Raw genomic sequence first — 6,426 nt, 5'->3', positions numbered from 1 at the left:
GCCAAGTCTCATTATGCATGTAAGTGTGATTTTGTCCAGTTTTTAATGATTTTTATGTTTTCGGAGTCGTGGTAACTTAATTTAGCTAGCCCAGGGATTAATTTGCATGAATGTTAAAGGTTTAGGGTTCTGCCATTAATGAATGTATATGTATTTTGATTTTTGATGATAGAAAATGTATTGTTGTTGTTAGATAAACAACATTTGTAAAGTGATTTTTGGTAAAATTCTTAATTAGGGATTTATTTGTGAAATGTGGAAATTTTTGTGGTAGAAATGTGAAATAAATGAAAAATATGGGCTGTTATGGTAATAAGGGAAATTCAGCTATCATGGGTAAGGACCTAATTGCATGAATTTTTATTTTTATGAGCTAAGGACTTAATTGTAAAGATGTTAAACTATTAGGGGCAAAAGTGTAATTTTACCATAATATGATTTTGGGCTAAATTGAATAGAATGATAATTAAATAAGTTAAATTTGATTACATATAGATCAAGAAAAGTGAAGTTCGAATCTAGATCGAGGGAAAAACAAAGTATTGGACTAGTCGATCTATTTCGTCATTTTTGTGAATAGAGATAAGTTCGTATGTTAATAAGTGTTGATATAATTGTATTTTAAATACTTTATTATTGAATTAATTGTGAATACTGCAACACCCCTAACTCGTATCCGTCACCGGAATAGGGTTATGAAGCATTACCGATCAAAAGCACAATTCCATACATTGACATATACACATGAACGAGTCCCAGAAATCAGTCAAAATTTATTTCATGAACTGACATAACACTTATATATTTGAAACATTTCATATCATACTTATTCATATAGTCATATCATTCACATGCAATAAAATGTATTATAACATTCAAATACTAAAAACGTTTATGGAATTCAACAAGCGGGTATGGTATAATCTAAATGATTATTCAACTATTATAAATACATAAGTATACTGTTGACTTTCTAAATTAACTGGTAATGATATCATTACTTAACCCAAACTCAAACATTATTCAAATATGTAATATCAAATGAATTTATACTTAAAATCAATTGGCAACACATTATACAAATAAATATCCTAATAAATACTTACAAAGATGACTAATCCAATGTGTATTGAATATTTAATTACAAAGAAAACAATCACATAAGTCACATAGTTTTGCCAAACATTTAAGCATGTTAATACCATGAAATAGATCATTTATGAAAATAATCTTTAAAATTTAATGAATGTTTTATCATAGTGATTGAATATTCACAATTATATATATATAAACTTCATACTTATCAAAGAATATAAATCTTAACCAATTTCCATTACCCATATTTTAAATCATTTTATCTTATAATCATATAATTCAAATGATACATCAAACCCCTTCAGTACATAATGCCGAACCATAGATAGCTCAAAAAGAAATATTCATATCTCCTATCTCATAACCGAATGTTCTTACTTCATTTACAGTCATTTATCTAACATATATACTTATATTAATAGTGTAAATATTTATGTATCAAATAATAACCATATCATGACAAGATTATTTCATGTTCGAACATAATAATCAACCTGTAATTTCTGAAACAAATATAATTCATTGACTTAATACAACCACCTTAATCACATATAACCTATTCTATGAATACCTTAGCCGCGTCACCCATACATTCATTCAAAATTATAACCCATTTCCAAAACATAAAAATATGTATCATGAACAACATCACTTCATAACACTTAGCAATATAACCAAAACGGTTTCAAGCCACAACCAAACATAACCGAATCAAACATAGAAATTCAGCCATTTTCGCATGGCCTTTATACAAAATCAAAATCAACATTTGGTATGTTCTAGCTTATACATGCCATGGTTCAAATTTAACTATATAATTACCGAAACAGTGGATAGTGTGATGAACTTTGCTGACGATCCCCAAGATCGTAACTTGCTCCAATGTCTATAAAACAGAATCACACGAATACACAGAGTAAGTGATAAACCGCAATTTATGCATATTTTTACCCTATGCTTAACACATTTTATGGATGATTTTTCCTTAGATGTGGTGAATTCGATGCTCCTAATGCCTTAATTTCATGTTCTATACTTAGGAGAGCATAGGAGAGTAAAAGGAACGAGAAATGGGCCAAAAGAGAAGAAAATGGGCCAACATACGAAATCAACACGGCCTGGACTTCCTCACACGGGTAGACCACATGGCCGCGTCAATTTGGCAGAATCGAAGCACGACTCACACGGGTAGATCACACACCCGTGCCTATTTAACAGCCTTGACCACGGCCTTAAACAATCGCACACGGGCGTGTCCCTGCCGAGCCCAAGTTTAGTCCAATTCGGAAAAGATCAATTTTGAGGGCTCTTAGGAATTCCAAAGCCTATAAATACACCCTAGAAGAGGAGAAGAAGGGGAAACAGAGAGGAGGAAGCAGGGAACTACTCAAGGAAAGCTGATTGATCAATCTCAAAAGCCGGATTCATCATTAAAACTGGAGATCTCCCCTCAATTTCCCTTCAGGAGTTTTGGGTTTTTCTTTATGTTTTGTATTCATTATTCTTCTGAGATGTTTACCTTTTTAGTTATGAACTAAAACCCCTAAATACCTAAGGGGAATGAAACCTAAGATAGATCTTGTTATTATTATCCAAATTGTATGATAAATATATGACTTGTTCTTAATTATGTGTTCTTAAGTCTTGTTTTGATATTCCAGAATATTGATTCAAGATAAGCTCTTATTCAGAGGAGGAATAGACCTTGTCTAAGAGTACATTTTTCATAATTAAGCGGAGTTGATTGCACACCTAGAGATAGGGTGACAAGATTTTGCTGGATTAGGGTAAAACCTAATAAGAGGATCCATAGATCGAGTTAATGCAACCCTAGGGTGTTAATTAGAAAGAGTTTGAATTATTCAACCTAGGATTAGACGTTGTTAGTCTCGAGAGGGATAATAATATAACATAGGGATTTCTACGGATCAAGTCAAATGAATAAATCTCCAATTCAGAGTCAAATAACAAGTGAAGTCTAGGTGGATTTTTCCTTAGGTATTGTCTTAATTCAATCATTTTTCCAAAAGTAATTTCCCAAATCTATTTTCTGTGAATTCTTAGTTTAGTTAATTAGTTAGTTAAAACAAACCCCATTATCTTAGGCTAGATAATAAAAAAAATAGTCATTACTAGTACTTTTAGTTCCTTTGGGTTGGACAATCCAGTCTTGCTAAAGCTATACTACTGTTCGATAGGTACACTTGCCTTCATCGTGATAATAGTTAGTTTCAAGAATGATTCATTATAAATATTTAAAACCTGTCACGAATATCACGTATCAAGTTTTTGTCGCCGTTGCCGGGGAACTAAGATATTAGGAACAAATGATTTTTATTACTTTAGCCATTTACTTTGACTGCAATTTAAATTTTATTCTAACTTTTATTACTAATTCTTCTTTTTCCATTTTTCTGGCAGGTTCTTATAGTTTATGACTAGAAGAAACCCGTTAGGACCATTACTTTTTGACAGTGAGATCGATCGCACAGTTCACAAAAACCAAAGAGAAATAAGGCAAAGCTTAAGATACATAGAGAACGAGCAAGAGGATGATATTCAAACCACAACTGAGGAGACGGCTGAAAACCAAGAAAATTTGCTACCTCTGCAATTGCTGTTAATCAAAATCCTGCTCCGCGTACTATGTATGATTATACTAAACCTAATTTAACAGGAATTGAGTCAAGTATAGTTAGACCTGCTACTTCTGCAAATAATTTTGAACTGAAACCTAACACAATTCAAATGATACAATAGTTTGTTCAGTTTAATGGTTTGCAGGATGAGGATCCCAACGCTCACTTGGTAAATTTCCTACAATTTTACGATACCTTTAAAATTAATGGCGTTTCTGATGATGCCATTCACCTTCGGTTGTTTCCCTTTTCGTTAAGGAGTAAGGCTAAGCAATGATTGAACTTGTTACCACAAGGGTCAATCACTACTTGGGAACAAATGACTGAAAAATTTTTATTAAAATATTTTCCACCGGCTAAAATAGCCAAATTACGTAATGATATCTCTTCTTTTGTGTAGATGGATTTAGAAACACTCTACGATGCATAGGAGAGATACAATGACCTTTTGAGAAGGTGCCCTCACCATGGGTTACCGCTTTGGCTACAGGTTCAAACATTCCATAACGGCCTGAATCCTTCGACTCAGCAAATGATTGATGCAGCCACTGGAGGAACTATCAATAATAAGACACCTGAGGCAGCTTACGAATTTATTGAGGAGATGTCACTGAATAACTATCAATGGCAAGTTATGAGAACAAAGCCGACGAAAACAGCCGGTGTTTTCAACCTCGATGCAGTTACTATGCTATCTAACCAAGTAGAAGTCTTAAATAAAAAGATTGACGGTTTGTGGTTCTACTCAGGTACATTCAGTGATGAGGTGTGATTTGAATGGAGGAGGAGCATGCACAGAATATCAACCCTTCAACCCTAGCATCGAGGAGGAACAAGTGCAATATATGGGTAACAATAACTTTAGATCCAAAAATAACCCATATAGTAACATTTATAATGCAGGTTGGAGGAACCATCCCAATTTCTCGTGGGGCGGTCAAGGAAATCAAAGGCCACAACATCTTCTGGGTTTTCAACAACCACCTTACCAGCAAGAAAAGAAGCCGAACCTTGAGGAGATGCTAACCAAATTCATCTCAATGTCAGAGACTCATTTTTAGAATACCGAGACGGCACTCAAAAATCAACAAGCATCAATCCAAGGGCTCGAAACTCAGATTGGACAGCTCGCCAAGTTGATTTTCGAACGACCACAAGGTAGCCTACAAAGCAACACTGAATCTAACCCAAAGGAGCAACTCAACACAATTGTCATTCAAGATGAGGAAGGGTTAGTGGAAAAACCAAAGTCAGAACCGGTGGTAAGCGAAGGTAAGAATGAGGTAGGCCAAAACAAACAAAAATCGGTAATTATAGAATATAAACCTCGTGTGCCATAACCCAATTGCAGAAGCTGAACGCAGTCAAATTTTTAAAGGAGCTTCTAGCAAATAAATGAAGGTTAGATGAAAGGTCGCATGTGGAGCTGAACGCGGTTTGCTCAGCCATTCTTCAGAATAAGCTACCCAACAAACTAAAAGATCCAGGGAGTTTTACAATTCCTTGTTTAATTGGTACTTTAGATGTTAATAATGCGTTGGTTGATCTAGGGTCTAGTATGAATGTTATGCCTTACAAATTATTTAAGCAACTAGGTCCAGGGAAACCAAAACAAACTAGGATGAGCATTCAATTAGCAGATAAAAATGTCAGATTTCCTAGGGGTATCACTGAAGACATACTCGTTAAAATTGACAAATTTATATTCCCAGTTGATTTTGTTGTTTTAGACATAGAAGAGGACAGTAATGTTCCTTTATTTTTGGGAAGGCCCTTTATAGCAACTGCTAGAACAATTATTGATGTTGACACAGGTGAACTCACTTCGTGTAGGAGACGAAACAATCAACCTTCAAGTTCGCAACCTGAACAACACATCGAAAATTGAAGGTGATTGTAAAAATTGTTCTACTAAGACTGATCATACAGTGTAACCTATTTTGCAGGAAATAAGTTCGAAGGACACACATAAGCCATGTTCAATCCATAACAAAGAATCTACCCACGAAGAACAAAGGTTACGAATCAAGGAGTTAGATGAATGGCTGACATTTAAACTGAGAAAAGAAGATAAACCAAAACTACGCCAGAACGAGCTCAATACCTCACCAAATCAACTTAAGGTTGGAGATAAAGTTTCATTAGATGCCGTAGATCCTCACATTCACACTGCCAAACCAAATGAAGAAATTCCCCTTACGGTACTTAGCACTTTCCCATTTGGTACAGTCGAGGTAAGTCATCCCAAATTCGGCACTTTTAAGGTAAACAATACCCGCCTAAAACCTTATTTCGATGAGATTCATAGCAAGGATGAGGAGTATAAATTCCTTGAACCACCATGACCATTCAATGGAAAGGAAAGTCGAGTTTAGACTATAAATAAGCGTTTCTCGAGAGGCAACCCGAGCACTAATTGTATTAACTTCTTTAAATTTAGTGTTTAACACCTAACTTACTAACGGAGCTCTTGAATACAAGTTTACCACACAGACACGACCAAGCACACAGGCGTGCTTAAGACCGTATGGAAACAGGGAAAAGATTTTCCCTAGCACAGGCTACGATAAATCGCCACGGTCGTGCGACATGGCCGTGGGTGAACCTGCCAAAACGCACGCCCGTGCCTTAAAATCGTGGCAACCTGCCAAATTAACACAGGCGTACGACACGCCCGTGCCAAGCAACTGTG

At 35.2% G+C, this 6,426-nt stretch overlaps 1 non-coding gene across 1 annotated transcript; it reads right to left on the bottom strand.

The window, feature by feature from the left end:
• Nucleotides 1–4,101: 4,101 nt before the first annotated feature.
• LOC128294495 (small nucleolar RNA R71) lies at nucleotides 4,102–4,208 on the bottom strand. The gene has a single exon (XR_008284804.1). It is a non-coding gene; the product is annotated as a small nucleolar RNA R71 (small nucleolar RNA).
• Between the last annotated feature and the right edge of the window lie 2,218 nt (nucleotides 4,209–6,426).

This window comes from Gossypium arboreum, chromosome 6 (genome assembly GCF_025698485.1).
Source record: "Gossypium arboreum isolate Shixiya-1 chromosome 6, ASM2569848v2, whole genome shotgun sequence".
In the NCBI taxonomy this organism is placed as follows: Eukaryota; Viridiplantae; Streptophyta; class Magnoliopsida; order Malvales; family Malvaceae; genus Gossypium; species Gossypium arboreum.
Note: the sequence above shows the minus strand (reverse complement) of the source record. Positions and strands in the feature narration are given on the sequence as shown.